Source organism: Cupressus sempervirens, chromosome 10 (genome assembly GCF_028749045.1).
Source record: "Cupressus sempervirens isolate cs-2001-9-10 chromosome 10, ASM2874904v1, whole genome shotgun sequence".
Classification (NCBI taxonomy): Eukaryota; Viridiplantae; Streptophyta; class Pinopsida; order Cupressales; family Cupressaceae; genus Cupressus; species Cupressus sempervirens.
In genome coordinates, this window is record NC_143127.1 from 247,821,944 (window position 1) to 247,847,141 (window position 25,198).

Consider the following 25,198-nt stretch of genomic DNA (forward strand, 5'->3'; position numbering starts at 1 on the left):
TTCTATGGCTTATTAGGATTTTACTTTCATGTTATTTTATTTAAAGTTCTTATTATTTTCTTTACTAACCCCTTGTTAATTTAGGAATTCATATTAGTTGCATTGTTAGATTGCATTCATAAATAAACATAAAATACAAAAACATAGTTCTCTTTGTGTGGTTTATTTTGAAGTAGTGAATAGATTCAACATCTTATCTAAAATATTTTGAACCAACAATGGTCTTCTCCTAATTAAAAACATTTATCTTGAACTGAGTGGATTCTAGTAGGTTTCAAGATCACTTAGAACCTTGGAGTTGATTCACAAGATCAACTTTTCAAGAGAGGAGTTTGAAAGAATCCCTGCCATTTAGTATCATGCATAATGGCAACTCAAGAAAACCATACTTTATAAGGTGTCTTGTCCATATCTTTTCTAATCTATACTTTATTTAGAGTATACACTATTTTATTCACTGCTTCTCTCCAAAATATCTTAGAAACATCATTCTCAAATAGAATCGCTCTAGTTTCCTCTACTATAGATTAATTTCTTCTTTTAGCAATCCTATTTTGTTTAGGTGTTCTAGGTGTAGAAAAGTTGCCTTTCAATTCCATTTTCTTCATAGAATATGTCAAATTCTCTAAAGGTAAATTCTCCTCCTTTATCTGATTTCAAACATTTAATCTAACACCTAATTCATTCTCAACTCTATTCTTAAATATCTTAAACTTCTCAAAATCTTCTACTTTCTCTTTAAGAAATGCTACCCACATCATTCTAGTGAAATCATCAACAAAATCATAAAATACCTTTCACAATATAATCCTCTAGTTCTTGTAGGAACACTAAGATCTATGTGAACAATCTCGAACTTCTCTATGGTAGTGAACTTCTTGCTAGGAAAAGACACTTTCCTCTGCTTAGCCAAAATACATTGCTTGGATACAACATTAGTAGGCTTAATAATATTACACAGATCTCTCACTGCAAATGTACTATTAACCTTCACAATATTATCAAATTTTATATGACAAAATCTTTTGTGCCACAACCAACTATTATCAAATTTTTCTACCAAACATGTCATCTTAGTAGGATTCAACTAAAATACATTACCTCTAGATCTAAGGCCAATTCCAATCATATTACCATATTTGTATTTGATAGTGCAGGCCTTCTCGGTAAACTATAACTAATAATCTTTGTCCATAAATTTTCCACCACTCAAAAAGTTATGCTTCAATGTATCAAAAAAATATACATCATCAGTGTTAGTTTTACCATCAAGATTAATGGATCCAATTCCTATAATATGATAGGTTGCATTGTTAGCAACTCTAACAATTCCTCCATCATGATTCTTGAACTTAACAAACTTATACATATCACTAGTCATGTGATGTGAACAACCATTGTTAATTATCCAATTAGATTTCTTTTCCAGTTGGGTAACTGGAGCTCTTTCTTCTCTAATTTCTCTTTCAAGATCATCTTCCTTGATAGCCATGAATCCTAATTCATTATCACTTTCACTTTGACCTTTTTCATCAGATTCTTCATCCTCATTTGCATATAAACAATATATATATATATATATATATATATATATATATATATATATATATATATATATATATATATATATATATATATATATATATATATATATATATATATATATATATATATATATATATATATATATATATATATATATATATATATATATATCTTCTAGGATTGAACTTTCCTTTATACTTTTTCCTCTTTTAGGAAATTTAGATGCATAATGACCAAATTCAATACAAATCTAACATTTAAATACATTCTTACCATCTTTTTCTCTTCTCATCAGAAGGGCTATTCCTTCCTCTATCTTCTTGTCCTCATTAGCTCTACCATTGCTAGAAAAATATCCATGAGTTCTTGCACTCCTTGTCAAATTAGGTCAAATGTTTAGGGAAGTAAAGGTTTTTAAGACTTTTGCAAGTTCACTAGACTATCTCAGATCTGCTTCTATTGATTATAATCTACCAAGAAAAGTTTCCTTGGTGAAATCCTTAATGTAGGCCATCACTAGCTATACCATCTATGCAATTGGATTGAATGGTGGTGTTAAACTTATCAAAATATTCCATATGACTTCATCATCTTTGGTTCCACCATGAGATCAAACACCTACAACTATTTTTGATATTCTACCAATATAACTTCTTACAAATTCATCTTCCATCATCTTAGCATCTTAATATGCACAAATCCAAATTTGTAACCTTGTTCTTTTAGCATGATAGTCACCTTCAAAAATAGATTCTAATTCTTTCCAAATTTCATGAGATGTTTCAAGTGACTTTACCTAATTGTGTTCATTCTCTATAATAGTTTATAGGAGAGCTTCTCTTACTCTCATTTTACACATGAATAGATCTCTTTCCTCTTCACTACAATCTTCTAGCTTTACTTCTTCAACAATTGCCTCCTTACTCTTTGTCAAGATCCAATATCTTAGACCCATGGACAATAGGCTAGTCTTCATCTTCTCCTTCCAACTATCATAGTTGGCCCCATCAAATATAGGACTATCATTTCTAAAAAATTTTCCATCAATCTCCCAAAGCTATTAAGCATATCCTACAAGGACCTGAAGCTTTGATACCAATTGTTATGATATATAGTCCACTAATATAACTAAGGGGTGGGGGTGTGAATTAGTTATCCAACTGATATCACAAATAATAAATTTAAATATTCTTAACCATATGATTAATTCAAACTAAAACCACAACAAGATAATCATACACAATAACATCATATATATTAATTAGGGAAACCCTTGATCAGAGGGAAAACCCTAGTGGAGATGGTAGCCACAAGATGATGTACTAATATAAATATTCCTTTTTAGAGGATAGACCCTGTTAGGAGTCTTTTACAACATTTAGTACATATTAGTCCTTGTTAAGAGAATTTGAATCCTTGTTAGGAGATTCCAACCTTGTTAGGAGCTGTGGAAGATAGTTGGACACATTGCCCAAATAGCTTTCAAGGTAAGACCAATGAACAGACTCTCCAAAATTACTCCTTATAGAATAATAAAACTAAATTGTTCTACCTTCCTCTATCTCTATCCTATCAAATGAACTTATGCTCCTTTTGATCTTGTAACCAGATCATGAATTACACATCCAATAATCTCTTGGATCACTTACATGCATTTAATTAACACTACTCATTTTCATAATTTGCACTTCAAAAATGATCACAGTACTTCAACACTCTTTACAATCAAGGAAAAAATCTTTCCTTTATACCATATCTTTATAATCATTCATTGACTCATCCTTAAGGCTTTCCTCAATTAATTAAAATAATACATATAATTAATTACAATTACAATAGAAATATCAGCTCATAGTCTATACAAAACTTAACACATGTGACTCTAGGTCTTGTGCACTGTTGATGTCATCATCTAACTATCCTCTGTCACTGGATGATTGTGCATCACCTCATTATATCTTGGCTAAAGGATATAATGAAAACATTAGAAACTACTAAACAAATGCTCTTTTTATGTGCTTCTCACAGTAAATCAAATACAACTAACATACATCTTCAATTCTAAATTTGTCCTTTTAACCATACCATCTAACACTCTCGAGAACATGTCCTTAACTATGTAACATAAGATCTATGACTACTATTCTTCCAATCTCTATAGAAAGACTGCTATGTTGACATAAATGAAAAACATAGTCATGATTGTAACATATAAATACTCTCCAATACTTAGGATACTCCCCCAGAGTAGTATCATCAGCATTCATGCTAACAATTATGCTACTTAGATAGATGTGGAAAGTAATAAATTTCATAACTACATGAGATACCTCTAGCCTTTTGTATGGTATGGACATTGAAATGTTGGGAATTCTACTTGTTAGGTAGGATCCCAAGGAAGTATAAGGCTTCATGATTTGGCAGGAAAACACCTCAAAAAAATATATGTGACAATTGAATGGAAAGAAGGTCATACATCACAACTTGTGCTTATATGCTGGCTAAGCACACTTACATAAAGGAAACTATGAATGCATATTAATGTTAAGATGTAACATTTTTTGACTAAAATTTTCTTTGAACTATTGTGGTGATGAGATAGGCTTGAGGGTCTAGGTCACATAAATGAGAAAAGTGTGGATCTACGAATCTTTATAGATGTTTGGAAAGCATATCTAGATGATTTCCTTGAATTTTTCACATCACATGATAGATGGTATTGTACTTGATTGATTTAATTATTGATCCATGTTTGATGTGTACGTCAATATTTTATATGATGCTCATTTAGGTATGATACTTTAGATTATACTAGCCATAAACATATGATGGAATGAAGTTTTACATGTAGGTCAACTTCTTGAATATATTCATTTATGGCATAGTCATGTGATGACATGTTGTGCTCAAAATTTGGTGGATAATTGGCTTATGAAATGTAATTATTATTGTATCTATCATTTCAAAATGTAGGTCAAAAACCATAATGAAGTTGCATAATTAATTGGAAGATATTTTATTTACTTGTTGATTTTACTGTGTGTAGTTGACTTTTGACTTTGACTTGAGATGATTTTTTTAGCCTGTGGTAACTGTACGAAAATGTGGTCTTCCTATGAGAAAGCAAAAGGGTATGTATAGATCATTATTTTACCTATTTTTAAGAATATATTATATTGGTGCTATGTATATGTCATCATCCACCTTACACAACTCCTACTTTATAGAAATTCATTGACACATTTTATTAAATCAACTTTGTCAATGAACATTGACCAACAATTTGGTCATCTTGAGTTGTCTGTTGGACTCCTAGTCATTATGTTGTTTGACATAGGCTTAGTTGCTCTATATTTGAAATAGACTTTTGGTCAATGTTTCTTTAAAATACATGAATATGTGGCCTTTTATCATTCATTTTACTTATCATATTAGTTAGATACATGTCAGTAATATTGGTCTAAATGATGCAATATGATGTAACCTCATTTGGATGTCAACTTCTACAAGAATTTCTATGCACAATGATAATTAAATATAAATGAGTACATTTATGATGTTATAAGAGAATAAAATTATGTTTCATGATGATTAAAATGATGATGGAATTGATGTAATGTGATTTCATTACCTAATTATGTTTTGTGGACACTAACCTATTAGTGTGGACACTTATTCACTTAGTGAGCACCACATGTTAGATGGTATGTATGGTTGATTATTTTTGTTACTCTTGATCAAGCTATCATTAAAGATAATTTTAAAGGAAAATGTTGACTCTTGAAATTTAAATTGATCTCTTTGAGCTATTGACATTGTAAATGAGATAAAGGTATTGTGAGTGTACATGTACAAGTATGACAAGAAGTGGATATGAAGTATCTACTAGCAAGGTAAAATGCATATGATACAAAGGTATGATAAGTAAACATAGGTATGTGTGGTATCATATGATTTAAGGAGGATTTGAGGATCATTTAGATAAAGAAGTATTTGACTTGATATTTTCTTGGATATTTGATTTGATTTATGATATAAGATGGATTGATATTTTGGTGTTCTTCCAATGATGCAATAGAGGGAATAACACATCATAAAAAAGTGGGAATATTTTTGGAGAGAGTGTCTAAGATTGTAAAACTATGTAATGATAATGGAATCCACAAAATCACATAGAAAATATTTATGAAATGACTACTTGATCATGTGCAAGTTACTTCAAATATGTGTGATTACCTTCCACTTGTGTTTATTTTAATGCATTTAATACTCTTTTTGAAAAGTAGTGTGCTAATTTTATTAGAGTGGGAGTTTGATTTAGATCATAAGAATAAAACTTTGTTTTTGATTAATTAAAATAGGTTTTTAATAGGGGTTCCTAAAACCCACTAGTTAATACCATAAAATAAACTAACAGTTCAAGACTAGCTACTAAGAAATCAAAAAAACAATAGGTTAGGCTTAACTGGTAAATGAAAGAAAAAACCAAAAGGCCAAAAGCCAAGAAACTAGAAAATACTAGGAAGGGCGATTAGGTTATGAGATCTTAAGCTAGCTCCTATTTCTTTAACTCCATCTCTTCCTTGGCCTCCACCTCATCAATCTTTGAGTGATTATCATCCTAAGAAGCCAACTCATCCCTCTTTCTCTTTTCCACTCTACTCTTTCTACTCAAGCTCTCCTCCTACAAGGATTCCTTCTCCTTAGTAACCCTAGTCTTGTCTATGTGCTTTTCCTCCCTACCCTTTTTATTTTCCTCCATCATCCCGTGCAACTAAATGATGATATCATTTATACCTTTTATACTATTAAGGCTCTGATTAGTCAAGTTGTGAAGTGTAGTCTCCATCCTTTCCACCTTTTTTTCAATCTATGAAACCCTAGCTTCAAGATTTCCAATTTTGAAATTCTCTCCCACCCCTTTCAGCCTATCTTGTCCCTACAATCTATACTTTATTTCCTCAATTTCATGAAATATCCATTTTAAGGACTAAAAATTGTCCATGAGGCTATTTCTCAAATTGTTTAGGAAATTCATACTTGTCTCTCATGCATTGTCACTTAGAATACATGCTAGGATTAGTAAGCTCTTCCAGCTAAATTTTACCATCCCTTCCCTTGAGGACCTTCAGGTTAATGTGTTCTCTGACAAGCCCCATCTTGGCTATACCTACGTGGAAATTCCTCTAAACATTTTTTCTTCCATTTTCATCTAGAGAAATCATTGTTTTAACCATTCCTTCTTCCTCCTTCCTTTCTCCTCAAGCTTCATAAAAACTCCCCTTAACCTTGCCATGAGCCCTCTCAACCTCCTTATCTTAACCTTTTCCTTTTGACCAAGCTTACCTCCTTCATGCCTGCCTAAGCCTTACTAGGTCCTTCCTCTCTCACATTTCCATCCCTATCTGACTCCATCCCCTCTTCCTCATCATTATACTCTTCCTTCGACTCCTCCTCCTATTTTATCATTTTCTCTAAGCCTCTCCTTGGCTTCTTTTTATTCTTCTTACCCATATCCTTCATGATTTTCACCACCTCCTCTTCTTCTTTTGAGTGCATACCTACACTGTCCTCTATGTTTCCTTAGAAGAAACCTCCTTCTTGGCAACAACCCCTCCATGAGTTTGAGCTTTAAAATAATCATATATGAGTAGTAAAAAATCCTCATGGAAGGTAGGGTTAGAGTAAAATTTCTTCTTATAGTCCATTATACTCTTATTAGTATAGAAAAATAGATAGTAGGGAATAGAAATCTTGGTCCCATACCTGAAATGATTAAGGATAATAAAATGGTGGGTCTAAATCTTGTCAAACTTGGTGTTGAGAGTGATATAGGAAATAATTTCTCTAAGGAAAAACCTCCACAATTTCTTAATAGAGACATGATCATAATAGGCACCCATCTTCACAAGCTCATTCATTTCCTTCAAATCCCTAGCAAAATCCTTTACCGTATTGAGGGAAAATTTCTTGTCCCTATAAAATTTAATGCCCTAGTTTGGGGAGTTAATCACCTCAACAATAACCTATTCATTGATCTAAAAGTCCACCCCATCAATCTTCACCTTCCCCTCTCTCGATGTCTTCACCATTAGGTTAGTAATCTTTGGATCCTAACCATGAAGTTTTTCAATGAAGGATGGGATACCTCCTTCCTTCAATTTCTCCCACATCTTTGATTGCCTCTTCCACTTCTCTACTTCTCCCTCTAGCTCCCTTCTATTCCTCTCTCCTACCATGTTGTAGCAAATAGAATAGTAACACCTTTGAGTTTTTTGGGTTGCCTTGATCTGAGACCTGGTAAATCTCCCCAAACTTGTACTTGACTCCACCTTCACAAAAACAATAGATATAGTAATTACCAAAAACCCTTAAGATCACCTACAAAATGTGGTAGTAAATTCCCCAATAATGAAACCTTTAGATTAGCTTGTGCCATTCTGTCAGAACAATATACAACATATTAACAAAATTAACTACCATTATTACACTTAATGATGCTCATTTTTCCCTCAATCCTTTCTACATCCATAATACTTCTTGTGTCAGCTAGAAAAACCTCTCCACTTGACCACCTTTGTGACATGTCCCTCCTCACAACATCATTCACCATCCAATTAGCAACCACGTTACCTTCACGATACATGTGTAACACAAAGACCTTATTGAAGGATAGAAAAATATATTTTTTTTCCTCGATAATATTCTTTACACTCCAAGATGGATGGTGATCACCCTTTAGGTATTTGATAATGTTGTGAGAGTACCCCTCCAACCATAGACATTTGATTCCAACATCTTTATCCAATTTTGTAGTTTGAAGGGTAGCACTGGTCTCAACATAATAGCTTATTTGAAATCCTAGGGGGAAGTAACCACTATGATCCCATACCCTTGACTAATTTTTAACACACCTCCACATACCACTTCTCTTGGGTTTCCTTTAGTTTCTCCATCAAAGTTGGCCTTGTGCCAGCCTTTTAGAGGTAAGGACCAAAAATACTCCTTTCTTTTAGTCTGAGAATCTATAGTTCTCTCATTTCCACCTACAAATGGGTTGGTTCCTTCTATAAACATATAGTTTTCCAATAGGTCATTTTAAATTTTTTTAGATACTATTCTAGCTATAAGTTTAGCATCCCTAAAAATCTTGTTATTGTGTTCCTTGCACATACCCTAGCCAAAATGAGGAAAAGCCCATTTTCTTATAGTATGGAGACTAGAACCCTTCCAAGAATTATCCCACTACTTTAAGAAGTCTATAGCTGATCTAGGAACACACCAAATCAACCTGAAAGCTTGATTGAATAAAGACTAGACCTCTTTAGAAAAAGGGTAGTGGATAAACATATGATCCACTATCTTTGCCTAGTTTTTTCAAAGGACACACCTATTAGGAATAGGATGTCCCCTCTTGCACAAGTTGTCAATAGTCAGAATCATGTTCTAGAGTAAAAGACAAAAAAAAATTGATTTTTGGGGTAAGATGAGGGTACTAAGATTTAGCCCATTTCAGTCTAAAATCTTGCTTCATAATGAGCTAGTTGAGAAAAAATGTTGATCTCTAGATATGGAGGACTAGCTTTAAGTTAATAAACAAAAAATATTGGGTTTTTTTAGAAGAAATAGGGAGCTGAGAGACTCGACAAGGAGTTGTAGAAGGCAGTAGAGGTACTTACACTAGTCAAGTTACAACATTCTTTCTTTTGTCTGCCAAAAGAAAAATTGAGGCTTATTTTCAAAACTAAATTACCTTAACTATTTTTTTGAATATGACTGCAAATTTTTATGTTCCATGGCATTAGGACAATGCATTTTTCCAAGTAGGGAGGGATGTCACAACCCATTTCCCTAACCAAATAAAATAAGTATTGTAGTGCTACATAGATTTGTTGAACCTATTTATATTGCATGTAAATAAAATTTGATAAGGAAGACAAATAAAAAAATCTATGTAGCATCAGATACAAATTGGCTTAAGAACTCTTTACCACTACCTAAGAGAGGGGGAAGGTGGAATGAGCATAGTCAGGGAAAAATGTTGATCTCTAGATATGGAGGACTAGTTTTAAGTTAACAAACAAAAACATTGGGTTTGTTTAGAAGAACTTGGGAGATGAGAGACTCAACAAGGATTTGTAGAAGGAAGTGGAGGTACTTACACCAGTCAAGTTACAACATTCTTTGTCTATCAAAAGAAAAATTGAGGTTTATTTTCAAAACTAAATTACCTTAACTATTTGTTTTTAAAGACCGTATGGATAAGTACAAGAAATTATGTTGTATGCATAGTATTTGATTCAATGTCCTTATTACTTCTTGAAATTATTTTGTTAAAATTAAATTGCTCTAGTGTAATGGTGAAGATAGAAATGCAATCTATTGGAAATGCTCCAGTGTGTAATTCCATATATTGCTCTGTGTTTGAGACTGTGTTCTATTTCTTTCTAAATGACTTATTATTCTATTGCATTGATTTATGAATGATATTTTAGTTTCTTAGAAATAAAATCCCCCTCATTTTTGTTGAAAATAATTCTTTAATTATATGTTTCCATTGATGTTACACAAATGTCACTATTAATTGAGCAATCAATAACTTGCAGTATTAACTAAGCATATTTAGTATTGACCAAGCAGTTGGGTAATGAGAACATTAAGTGTTAATCAAGTGGTTGGTCATCAAATAACATCCAATGTTGACCAAGTAGTTGGAAAATGAAGGATATCCAACTTGTAGTGTTAACTGAGTGGTCAAGCATCAAAGAACTTCCAGTATTAACCAAGCATTCAATCTCAGTATTGACCAAGTAACAACATAATACACTTGTCTAATAATTAACTAATTAAGGCTGACCATTTTGATTTTTACTAATTATTTGAAAGGCTATTCAAGAAAATTTATCAAAGCTTGTGATATATAAGAAATTCCAAATAGTGAGGATAAAGTGTGGAAGTGATATACATGGAATAAGATGGATATATGATTGAAAGGAAAGATAGATCAAGAATGTGTGTAAGATAAGTTGCAAAGAACATGATCACTAATAATAGATAAGTGAAGCCAAAATAGAGATCTAAATATGCAAAATAAGTTTCTTCATAAATTAGGTCAAATTATTATACCTTCTAACAATTATATTGCAAATCATTTAGCAAGGTGAAATTTCAAGTTTGAAGTGTCTGAAGATCTCTAACTAGGCCGCTCCTACTAGGGTGAAGTAAATCCTCTAACAAGTTCATACTTAATAGTATGTTTTTTAACCTTTAAAATGGTTGGCATCTAATAGGGCTCACTTCAAAATAGTGAAAAATATTGTAACTAGTTGCATGGTAGTTTTCCCAAATTGGGTTTTTGTGTTAAATCTTGGTATCATCTATGTTCATGTTATTTTCTTTATGATTTACATTTTTGAAACTAAGTTACAAAAGGTTAAAATAAATTAATATTCATAAGACTACTTGGTTAACCAAGTGACAATATTAACTTAGTTATAACCGAGCTAGACAATATTGCATTATTAGTGAAAATTTTGATTTGACATCTAGGGACAAGGAATTGTTTTTGTGGTAACTGACTCACCCCTCTCCTCTTAATTACTCTCTTCATTTCCAAAAATTGGTATCAAAGCATTTGATCCTTGAAGAAAAGGTTTCAAGGACCTAAGCTAAAGATCAAGATGTCATACAGAAGGGAGATTCCCAAGCTTAACAGATAAAACTTTTCATCATCATAGGAATCAATGAAGGTAAACCTATCAAGCATTAAAGATATTGGTCTATTCTACTTGGAAAATAAATATGTGCCACCAGCTAAACCTATGACTATGGAACATGTGAAAGAAGAAAAAGGATCACAATATAATGATAATTGATATAGCTTCCTCTCTGAACTATTATGAATCTGATGAGGTTAAATATTGGCTTACTACATTTGAAATGTGGAAAAAATTGCATAAAGTATGTGGATGTGATAAAAATGTATAAAGAACCAAGGAAAAAAAATTAAGAGGAAATTTTGATCAAATTAAAATGAAAGAAGATGAGAAAATTATCGAATACAATGAAAGAATCAAAGAAAGTATGAGTGCAATTAGAGCTATAGGAGGAGACATGACTAATGAGATAGTGGTTATGAGGGTACTAAGAACTCTTGTTCCTATGCAAATAGAGTTTGAACAAATCAAGAGTTGAGATGCAATCCTAAAATTAATATAACCTTCAATGTGCTTGTAGGAAGGTTTACTTCTTTTGAATTGGATAACTTTGATAACTATGCTCCTAATCCCATCAATTTTAGATCTACATTCAAAGCTAGACAAACTCTTAATAGAAAAGGAGGAAACTTAAAAGGCAAACATGTTGATAGTGAAGAAGAAGATGAATCATATGAAGACCTTGAAGTCATTGAAGCCCTAACTACAAAAAGAGTATCAAAATGGAAAGGAAAATTTAGAGGCAAAATTCAATTGATTTTTTTCTCATGTGAAGAAGTTGGTCATATTGTTGCAAGATGTCCAAATAAAGAATATAAATATGAGGAAAGAAATAATAGGTTCAAAGGAAAGAAAGATTTCAAGAAATAAAAGGAATACAAAGACAAAGGTAAGAAATCTTGTTACATTGCTAAGGATTTTGATAGTGATGATAATGATGAGGAAGTAGTTTATATTGTTGTTAAGGATGAATCTAATAATGAGGAAAATGAAAATATGCCACTTATTTCTCATGTTATCAAAAATGATACATGGATCATAGATAGTGGTTGTTCTCATCACATGACTAGTGAAAAAACTAAGTTTGAACATTTACAACACTATGATGGTGGAAGTATTAGATTTATGAACCATGTTATGTTAAAGGTAAATGAATCATAGCATTAATTGAAGCAATCAAATGTGAAAATTTCTATTGGGTTAAAAGATAAAGACATAATCTACTCAGTGTGGTACAACTGGACAATATAGGATACAAGGTAGAATTCATGAATAGCAAAGCTAAACTATTGGATGAAAAAGGAAACTTGGTTGGGATTGGAAATTAGAAAAAAGGTGATTTGTTTTACCTAGATCTCATTGAAAGTACATATTTATTGTCTCAGATAGAGGAAAGTTGGATATGGCATAAAATGATGTGTCATGTTAACTTTGATAACATGCTTACCATAAGAAAGAACAAAAGAGTAAGAGGCATACCATATCTAAAGAAACCTAAGATGGACATGTGTAAACAATGTCAAATTGGAAATATCAGTAAAAGAAATTTTAGAAGTCTTTTAATTCTGAAGAAGTTTTGTAGCTAGTTCATATAGATCTTTGTGGACCAATAGGTATAGAAAGCTATTGTGGTGACATATACTTTATTATGTTTGTTTATGACTATTCTAGGATAATAACTTTAATATTTTTAAAAAATAAATTTGATGCTTTTCAAAATTTTAAACGTTATTTGATTAGAGTTGAGAAAGAAACAAGAAAGAATATGAAATGCATGAGATTAGATAGAGGATTTGAATTCATCTTAAATAAATTCAATGAATTTTGCAATGAAAGAGAAATCAAAAGAGAGGTATTAACACATAGAACATGAAAGTGAAATGGTATTGAAATAAGATGGAATAGATTTATCATGGAATATACAAGAACACTAATGAATGAGAAAAATGTTGCACCAAGATACTAGAGAGAAATCAACACAACAATTCATACACTAAACCTGGTTCAACTAAAGAAAGGTACAAACAAAACACCTTATGAATTATGGTATGGGTACAAGTCTAATGTTTGTTATCTATAAGTATTTGGAAGAAAATGCTATATCTTGAAATGTGTAAGGAAAGGAAAACTTGATGCAAAAAGTGATGAAGGTATAATCCTAGGTTACTCCAATAAAAGTAAGACATACAAATTTTTCAATCTTGCTACTCATAAAGTCATAGAAAGTGCACATGTAAAGATTAATGAGTGTTAGGAATAAGGTGTCTCAACCTTGTATAATTCCTATTCTTCTTATTATTTTTTTTGTAAAATGTATTTTTGCAAATAATATGTAAATGTGAGTGTACATGTCTAGTTGGCATGTTGATCACTTACATGTGTCAGCATCTTGAAGTGTGTGAAGGAGATCATGGCTGAAATGGTTATGACGGATTCCTATGACGCGTAAGAGCTATTTAAGGAATAAGCTATGATAGGTGTAAGAGCATCTTATGACATGAGGTCTATTTGGGCACCCAAGAATGAGTGGTTGGTGTGTGTAAGAGAATATGCCAAAAATAGGTTGGTATGACGGATTCCCTTACACTTCTCTTGTGACTGCTTTTTTTGGCAGATTCTATGACAAGCTGTCATTGCCTATTCAAGGGATGGATGCCCTTTTCTTGGTATTGGATGTACATTTTGAATTGTGCATGTTTCTTGGTGGTTGAGCCATGAAAAATTCCCAACTCCTTTGTGGGAATTTTGTTGGGTCTTAAGATGTTCATAAAATGAGTATTCCATGTTGTAATGCAATAGTGTGATAGATGAAAGTTTGCAGGTATTGAGGTGCTACTGGAGTCTTCTATTGTTGATGTTGAACTTGCATTGCAAGTGTATTGTAATCTTGTGATGAAGATAATACATTGTGCAGGTTCTGGAGGGGTGGGGTTGTTTTACCGAAAGGTTTTTCCCCACCGGCAAATCTTTGTGTTGTGTGTTTCTTTCTCTGTCTATTTTCTGTATGCATGGTTGGCTGCTATATTGGTGTTTACATGATATTGAATCTATAAGTGTAGAAGATTTTAAAAGGGTTTGCACCATACTTTCCTTATGAGATTAGTGTAGGAAGCTATTTTCGCACCTGAGTTTCCTTACGATGAGTTTGCAAAAATAAGTGAAGAATAGAGTAGCAAGGATCCATAAGACTACAAAATGTTTTTTTACTATGAGGAGGAACCTAAGACTTTACCACAAGTAGTTGAAGCCCATGAACAACAACATAAACCTAGAAAATAAATGGCAGTACAACATGAGTCACAAACAAAAGAACCCGAGTCACAAATAGAGGCATTTGAGTCATAGAAAGAGGCACTCAAGTTACTCTTAGATTAGCTAGAGGAGCCCAAGAAAAGGGAATAAGATTATGGAGAACCAAGTGAACCAAGTTTAGAATCATGAAAGGAAGATCCAAGACTTACAAAAAAAGTTAGGAGACATCATGCAATTAAACAAATAATTGGAGGAGAGATAAATTGATTCTAGGAAGGAAAAAGATAAAAGGTACATGTTTTCTTAATGAATTTGAACCTAGATATGTAAAAAATGCTTTAGAAAATGAAGGTTGGATAGAGGAAATGAATGAAGAAATTGAGCAAATAGAAAAGAATAAAACCTGGTTTCTTATATCTAGACCTAAGGATATTTGAGGCCTCACCTCAATCCATCATAGTACATCTGATACATTTTATGTTGACACATTATGAATCGATATGTTGAGACATTATCTGAGGGTCTGGACATTATTATATTATTTTATGTCATATACTGCTTTACTTTAAAAATGCTTAATCATGTTATTTGATGTTTTATAAGCATGTATAATGATGGCATATTACAATAAATAAGTTTAGGATTATATTTTAAATACTTTAATTATGCAATTTGTATTGATTAAATATATGGGCAAAAATGAGATAAAGGTTATTTAAATGAAAGTTTGATGTTTTGATCAGTATGATTATGGAAATTTGTTTAAATATATGAATATGATTTTATCGAACTACTATTGTGCGAATTCAATGTGCAAGATTATTAACCATGGAATTTATTAGAGAATCGATAATTGACCCTATGTATAATATGTGAAATAAAGGGTTGAGTATAATGAAGAGACATAGACATTGTTGTTTCATATTTTATTTGTATCATAATTTTAATGTGTTTATCATTTTGTAATTATAAGGTGTTTAATGTTATGTAACAATGAATCTTATGGTGTCATTTGACACTCATAATTCATATATGTGTATTGACATGTTAATTAAGGTTAGCAAAGTAACTCGATAATCTGAAATTGATTTAGTAATCTAAGACTAATCAGTTGGTAACCTAGATTAATTACCCTAATTAAGGTTTAGTAGAAATGTTTCATTCCTAGGGTTTTAAAAAGTTAAAAAAATTTAGACCAATTTTATAGGTCCTAAAATGACCTAGAGGCCAAAATTAATGCAATCCAAGTGCCCAGGGGGTACGTGTATGGGGTTAAGGACATTTTCCACCCTTCTAGATCCTTTTGTTGACTTTTATGACCTCTAAATATCTCATTTTCTCTTTAGTGCAAAAATTGAACATCTCCATGAGTTTTCCAAGTTTACACTTCACCAAAAAAGGTTGTCTTAATGGTAGGATCAAGTGGGAATACCCTAGAAGGCTTAAGTCAAGTATGGAGTTATTGCCATTTTAGGTGGGTGAGTTTAGAAGCGTTATTTAGTTGCCATTTTGAGGGTTTAAGGGTGTTCACCCTTTCTCTACATTTAGAGAGAGTCAAGCTTGGAATTGAAGAGGAAGAAGGATCAACTCTTTTCAAAAACTCCATTGCCATAACCTTTGTGAAGGTAGGATTCTTCATGACCTTGTTCTTCATGCATTGCTCTTTGTTTTCTTATAAAAATCTCTTTCATGTGTGTGCATTTCATATTTGTGATTAAACATGTGAGGGATGAGTATTTGAGGGTTTTCTATTTGTTTTCCTTCATATTTTTCCTTTTTGATTTTTGGAGAAAAATGTTAAGCGTGTGTTGGCATTACTCACCCTCAAATAGGATAGAAGTGGCCATTTATGGGAGGAGGGCCTTAGTTGGACTATAAGTTAGTGTAGAATCTCTCCTTATGATGAGGAGAGGGAGAAAGTAAGGTGTTATAGGCCCTTGTCAATACAAACTAGTTTTTGTTTGGGGAGATAAGGAGAGAAAAAATAGAAGTCCTTTGTGATTATTAGCCTTAGAAGAGGCATATGTTTGGTGTTTGTGATTGACATCTCCTACTCTGGTAAAGTCCACCTTCTCCCTAGTATTAATTCAATATGAAACCCATTTTGCAAGCCTTGGATGGGATCAGTTGTTAAGTGTGTCAATGTGATTGAATCTGATTGTCACCCTGTCAATTTTGGTTCTCCTTGGTTATCTTTCTATAAATTTGTAGATTGCTTGATTGATACCTTGATATGGAGAAAAATTGGATTTAGACATTTTTTGGTGTTCTTGAGTCCATTGTTATGGAGACTTCTCCTTAGAAAATATGATCTTGATGTATAAAATTTGGTAGTACAAATGAAAACATGTTAAATAGATTTCATGGTAAATCCCTTCAAAATAGATTGGTTTAGGATGAATATAGGAAGATAGTTTTCACAATTTATATGTTTAATGACAATGATATCAAGTTTTCTTCCCTGATTCTTTCTCGATTGAGTCTTTGAATTAGTTTTTTCATAAAACATATATGAAGTGGTTAGCCCATTTATGTTTAAAAAAATAAGAAATTCATTTCGTATGACATTCATTGTACTCCTAAAAATTCATTCCATATGCAAATGATCAATTGTAATTGTATATAATGATGTTATATGAAGTTTTTCAAATTGATCATGATTATGTGTTAAAGAAAAGTTGATTCAGATGAATGTTACTTTATATTGCATTATTAGTAACTATTGAAAAAATTAATCCTCTTTTGAATGCATAATATAAAATCAAAAACTATGTCTATAATCCATCACTAAAAATGAACAAAACATTAGTATACCTTTCCATGCTAAAATTTCTATGAGAAAACTTTATACTTAGATGAGAAAATGAAACCTTAAAAAAAATTCATCCATTTTAGAGAAAAAATGCTCTTTGGAATTTGTATGCAAAAAGATTTAATTCCCTTTGGTAACATGGAATATTTTTAAAAGATTCCCTTTTAAATCTTAACACCATTTCAAAATAAGGAATATACAATTATAAAATACAATAAAAATAAATAAGATTTATGAATACTAATTAAACCTTGGGTTACCTTATCCTCAATATTACCAACTAAACTTTATGTGATTAAAACCATCCAATCACCTTTATTTCCCAACCTAACCTTTATGCACAAGAAGAATGTGTTGACTATGGAGAAACATTTTTACTTGTTGTAAGACTAGGAGTCATACTGCTTATAGTAAATGCTACACAAAAGGGATTCAAAGTATATCAGATGGATTTCAAATCAACTTTCTTAAATGAAATCTAGGAAGAAGAAGTATATATTAAACAACCTAAAGGTTTCATTGATTCAATAAAACAAGACATGGTATGTAAACTTCATAAAGCTCTATATGGACTGAAGCAATCTCCAAGAGCATGGTATGAAAGGTTGCATGGATATTTGGTAAGAATTGGTTTTGAAAAGACAAATGATAACAATAATTTGTATATAAAGGAAGGACCACAAGATAAGATATTACTAGCATAAATATTTGTCAATGATATCATATTTGGAGGACATGAGATGTTACACAAATAATTTGCTAAAGAAATGAAGAAAGAATTTGAAATATCTATTTGGAGAGATAGAATTATTTTTTGGCCTACAAGTTCATCCACTAAAGGATGGAATATTCGTCTCTCTGTCAAAGTACATTGAGAAAAAATTCAAATCATTTTGAATGGAAGATTCCAAACTAGTTGGAACACCTATGTTTGCTAGACATAAAATTTCAAAGAATGATGGTTCAAAAGAGGTAAATCAAACTATCTACGGATCAATGATTGGGAAACTATAGTATGCGGTACACACTAGACTTGATATTGCATTGGTAGTTGACTTAGTTGAAAGGTTTTATGCAAATCCTAAAGCAAATCACGTGATGGAAGTAAAAAAGATCGCAAGGTACCTAAGAGGAACTAAAGAATATGGTTTATGGTATAAGAAAGGAGGAAATCTAGAGTTAAAAACCTTTACTAATGTAGATTGGGCAAGAAGCATTGATGAAAGAAAAATCACTATTGGAGGAGCAATCTTTCTTGGAAATAGATTAGTATCTTGGACAAGAAAGAAGAAGAATTGTGTTTCTCAATCAACAATAGAGGTAGAGTATGTTGTTGTATTAGTCAAGTATTCTAACATAATATGGATCAAGAAATTACTGTTAGGAATGAAGGAGGAAATCAAGGAACCAATGGCTATCTATTGTGACAACACAAGTGCAATTAAAATATCCAAAAATCTTGTGATGCATACAAAGACAAATAACATTGAAATCAAATATCATTTCCCAAAAGAATTAGTTCAAGATAAAGAAGTGAGATTGAAATATGTGAACACCAAGGAGTAGATAGTAGACATATTTACGAAAGCATTACCTAAGGATGTATTTATGTATCTGTATAGTTTCATAATAGATGAAGATAATCACACCATTGTCTCTTAAGGATACTATATCTATTCTGAAGACTACCTATTCCATCATGAAATACACTTGAATTGTCAACCCAAGGATGTAGGACTTGAAATGGGTCAGCATGGTATGTGCACTGAGTTCCTTTAAGAGTCTTAATACCTATGCTGCAGGAAAGTAAAATGCATGAAAAGAATCTATACCACTATTAAAAAATAGTAAACAAACTTGGGCTTATAATAGATAACTATAGAAAGCTTTGGAAAATGAACCTAAACTAGTTAACTCAAAACATCCACCATGATCATTTTTCTACAAGTGTTGCAAGAACTTTCACATTAACAATGTTGTAGGACTAATACAGTAAATCTATCTTGAAAACAAGAAATTGCAAAGAATGAATCTACTCTACCTAAATATATTCCACCTCCCAAGTGGGCTCCCTTGGTTGGCTTAAAATAACTATGAACACAACAAGTTTTCCAAAATCACTCTTTCATTAAAATCCTTCTTTGATTACATCAACTAAATAATTCATGAAGAATAGAAAAAGAGTAATGTTTGAATCTTAAACCAGCATTGTATATTTTCTCCTTAGCTTACTAAGATGATCCAAATCCATTATATAGAGGATTGGATACTTATTAAAAACATGACATAAAAGTCTTGAACAAACATCACCAAAAAAGAAGGTGAAAGATTAACCATGACAGTACATTTATTACTAAGCAACAAAATAACTTGCAAGAAATATAGCAAGTTGTGTCTCCTAGATTTTTTGGAACAATAACTCCTCTGTAGGCACAACTTATCCATAGGAATTGAACTATGCTTTCCCTGCCATGATTAGTGTCCATCATACTCTTCCTTTAATGCAATAATCACCACCCTTTGAGTCACTCTTCATTTTCCTAAAAGTTAGTAACATCCAGAACATATATGCAAGATAATATTCCTACTCTTATTCAAATATTAGAACATAGCTTAAGATATTTATATGAAATACTACATTCTATGTATAATATTAAGCAAAGCATGTCATGCACACTACCCATAGGTTTAGTAAGTTCTAGTTGTCTCTGGCATAAGTTCACAAGATATTTACACAAATGTGTTGGAAATGTATTTGACAAAGCACAAAGAGTAAGTCCATACTATGAAAACTATATCAAAATTGAGACATTAATTTTCCTCATCAATATCTAAGAGGTAAACTAGGGGTTATTCCCCTATCTAATGCTTACCAAAGCACAAGATAGTGATGCATCAACCAAGTTTCATTGAAGATCTATTAAGTTGATGTATATTGTCACACTTTAGGTGTGAAATGTAGAGAATATTGCATAGGAATTAGTAAGAAAGATACATGTTAACTTCAAAGTATGTATCCTTTGGCATTTGATGTCAAAGAGGGAGAATTCAATGTCAATAAGGGAGAGTTTTGTATCTAAGAAGGAAAATATTTAGATGATGGAATTTGCAACAAAGAGGTAGAAAATGACAATAGTACATAGAAAAGTGATGATAGATGTAAGAGGCAGGATTCATTTGGAAGCAACTGAGAAAAATCCAAGAAGAATCTCAGAGTAGTTGGTATGGATGAGAATTTGAATGAAACTAAGGATATTATTAAATTATTCATACTTTTATCATTTTATGTTGTGTTCCCATCAATGCTAAAGAGGGAGTTTGTTTGAAACAATTCTTCAATTGTATGTTTCAATTGATGTGACACAAATGTTAGTATTAACTAAGCAATGAAGAACTTGTAGTATTAACCAAGAATATTCAATATTGACCAAGCAGTCTAGTGATGAAGAACATTCAGTGTTAATTGAGTGGTTGGGCATCAAAGAATATTTAGTGTTGACCGAGTAGTCAAGAAATGAAGGATATCTATCATGAAGTGTTAACTAAGTGGTCAGGCATCTAAGTATTAACCAAGCATTCAATCTCAGTATTGACCAACTAACAACATAATACACTTGTCTAATAATTAACTTATTGAGGTTGACTATTTGGATGTTTAATGATTATTTGAAAGGGTATTCAAGCTGATTTATCAAAGCTTATAATACATAAGAAAGGTCAAATGGTGAGGATAATTTGTGGAAGTGATATGTACATGGAATAAGATGGATATATGATTGAAAGGAAAGGAAGAGAAGGAAAGTGTGGAAGATAAGTTGCAAAGAATATTCTAATTAGTAAGGATCCAGAAGTCAAGCCTAAACATATATATAAATCAAAAAATAAGTTGCTTCATAAATTAGGTTAAATTGTTGTTACCTTCTAACCATTGTAGCAGTGAAGAAATTTCTTAATAGAGCTAACTTAATAATCATATTGAAAATCCTTTAACAATGTGACACTTCAAGTTTGAAGTTTTGAAGACCTCTAACTAGGCCACTCCTAATAGGGTGAACTAAATCCTCTAAGAAAGTCATACTTAACTATATGTTTTGTAATCTTTAATAGGGTTGGATCCTAATAGAGCTCACTTCAGAAGAGCAAAAAATATTATAACTAGTCACATTGTGGTTTTCCTAAATTGGGTTTCCACATTAAGTCTTGGTGTCATCTATGTTCATGTTATTTTATCTATGCTTTATGTTTTTGCAACTAAGTTACTTAAGGTTAAAATAGATTAATATTCATAAGAATTCTTTGTTAACTAAGTGACTTATTAACTTAGTTATAACCAAGCTAGACAATATTACATTATCAATGAAAAGTTTGATTTGACATCTAGGGATGGGGAATTATTTTTTGTCGCAACATTCTATGAATTATTGATGTTATCCAGTGGCAATGCCAACATTTAGCCAAGACTATAGGATGTTTCATTTAACTCACTTGTATATAATGGTTTTGGAAAGTGTTAGAAGTTTAATTAAACTAGAACATATAAAGTGTTACTACCCTACTAATTGGTTGAATTAAATCTTTTATGGAAAACTGACATGTAATAAAACTCTCTGAAGTAGAACTATGTCTTCCTTGGTAGGAATATAGGAATTTGAAGGAGGCTTGGCTTAATATTTATTATAGAAAGTTCTAAAATTATTAGTAGAATAGTTAAGCTAAATTCTAATTTACTTTGTGAATCAAGAATGAAATCTCTAAAAGTTTCATGCTTTATAAATTGGCAACAACACTACAATTGGTGTAAAGTTTACATATCTTATATTGGAAAAGATAACTTAACAATAGAATGTGTTCTTGTTTTTAAAAGAGTAGTGAACTAGATTCTATAATTTTGTTCCACATTGCCTATCTTTTGGAATGATTGTGATATGGAAGTAGATAAAATTATTGTATCAAAATGGGGTAAATTCTAGGAGTAAAATGTATCTTCTTGATTGTTATTAATATATCAAAAAATGTTCTAATCCCAACTTAGTGTATATGCCTTTATGGAAGTTGTGTTCCAGCCTTTTTCTTTGATATGCATAATAGAGGTAGATACCTTATATCAGATGTGTCAATTTTTTTTATTTAATCATTTAAAACTTGGATTCTTAATTAGAGCATAACCACATTCTCTACTCTTATTTCTTACTATTGGAGGAAGAAGGGAGATATGCTCCTAACTATTTTCTTTTACATTATACATAATTCTAAATTCATAGCAGTTGACTTAAACCAACTACGGGAATCATATTATCAATGTTGTATTATTATATTAGAAAGTTACACTTGATTTGAAGATTTAATGCAATGATTTGAAGATATGAGATTGTGTCCAGAGATGTACTTACTTATTTCATAAATATTGCATCCATTCTTGACATTAAATCTAGAAAAAAATGTAAATTATTTTTTATAGGGTCACATTGATCGAATAATTACAAAATCAACTATTACATGAAATCAGATATAGTTGAGATTGGATGAGGGCATTTCTATTATGGGAATGTCCCACAATCTAGTATTTCTTAAGCATATTGTTTAGCTAAATGTATGTTATCATTAATCAAGTGTGAATAATGATTGGATAAAGTTGCTTGATCACGTATATCCACCCTTGTCTGATTGGAACAAAATTGTATTCCTCTATCCATGGATATTTATATACTTGGAAGACCTACTTTTTTGCACTGTGAGTGTTACCTTCTAAATCCATTGATTTATTAAGAACTAAATGTTTCTTTTGAGGCTTTAACATGAACATGGAATTGCACATGATGTCTTATGAGTTGACATCATGAAATGTTTGTTTTGGGGTTACTTAATGATGGAAATTTTTTAATACTATCAAATGATCATATTAATATTTTGGAGGATATGCTATATTTTGTTCAATATACATTACTCTTCTTAGTTTGATTGGTTATAATTCTTTGATGTTGGATTTGGTATCTTTCATGTTAGGAAAGAATATGAGGAATCTTAACAACTTAATGGTAGGGTGCTAAAGCACTCCAATAATATTCTTGCCTTATATTTCTTGATAAGGTTCTGAAGCTCATTTTAGCTTGGTCATGTTGGTTAGATGATCTCAATATCTAATATCTAATACCTAGTATCTAGAATTTGGTATTTGTATAAATTTAATGATAATTCAAATTAATTTTGACTGGTCAATATTCAAATGACCTTGACTCATTGTATACTTTTTGCATTTTATGGAGATTGTTGATGTGGCATTGGTTATGCAAATGCAATCCTTATAATAACTATTCATCATTATCTTGATAGAAATTATAGTCAATTCCTTTGAAGAGCTTTTCTATTGCCTGAATCTAATCTAGTACTTCCTTTTTCTTCTCTTGAAGTTTAGCGAGCCTTAGAATTAAATTCATTGACTCTAGCTTTCACTATGTTGATCCAATCATCAAACTCATTTAAGTCAAAATCCTCAAATGTAGAAAGAAAAACCTTAAATCTTGGTCTTCTAATCTTCTTTAAGTCCTCATAAGCATACTGCTAAAGATCCTTGTAGTTATGCATACCATCATCTTTTCCAATCAAATAAATTAATGAAGTAAATACTTTTATAATAGTTCTAGAATGTCACAAAATGACCTTGATGGTCTCTTCTCAAAATCTCTCAAACACTTGTCTCCAATATTTACATGCTTTAGCAAAAGATTCTATGTTAGTGAGATTTTGTTGTGTTATTTTCCTCTCAAACACTTCCTTCAATGCCATCTAAGAATCACTTTATTTAATTGGACTAATTATTTTACCCTTGCAGTCTTTTAAGACTTTATTTTGTCTACACAGATCTTCCATCTTGATCTTATACTCTTTCATATACTTGAAAAAATAGCTTAATTCCCAAAATTTCCAATTCCTTACTGCTCTCTTTGGTTGGCTCCCCTACCTCAACTTATTCTATTGAGTAATCTTATGTGATTACCTCCTCCTTGTTGACTTTTGAAGTTGGTACAAACACCTGCACTTTCCATATCCCTGCTTAACTGGACACCTTTTGTGCATGTTTACTTAGTCTATCCTTCTAGAATGCTTTGCCTAGTTAAGTGAAGTTGACATCCTCTATCTTCATGTATGTCAGGTTGCACCATTTTAGCCATTCAAGTAGACTTGGATCTCAGTGTCAATGACTCATATCTTATAATGTCTATCATTGTAGCCTCAACTTGACTTTCCTCTTGCATCTCTTTACTCTATTTCTCCTCTTGAGCTAGACTCTTCTCTTTCTCTATTTTTGGTGAAGATAATGGTGCTTATTCATGTACCTCCTATTCCTCTGTAAGCTATTCTATACTTTTATCAAGAAACAAGGAATTATCTGGAGGATTCTTTATAGCCCACACTAAATCATAGACTAAGATCTCTCTAGCTTGTGTACTAGTATCAATCCCCCTTTCTTTCAACTTAAATTTGGAGGCTATGTCTTTCTCTTTCTCTTTCTCAACTTGACCCTATTGGTTAGATCTTTATATTTCAATCTCCTTGATGGAGGGAGGAATTTTTTGATTCTATTGAATTTATGACTCTAGTGTATCCACAAACATATGTTTTGGTTATGATGAAACCTCTTTAGATAAATATTTTAAACTTGGGATGTATTTAAAATCTTACATGTAGTCATCTAATCCTAGTTTATCTCCCTTGTTTGGCTCAAAATATTCTTCTAGATCCAAACCCATGGCTTCTATTTCTTTCTTAGGATGACCTTTTTCTTCTTCTTCCCTTTTCTTCTACTTTTCTCCAATTTATTTTAATGTTCAAAAAATAAGAGAACATTGTCTTCATCTTCTTCTTTTTCTTCCTC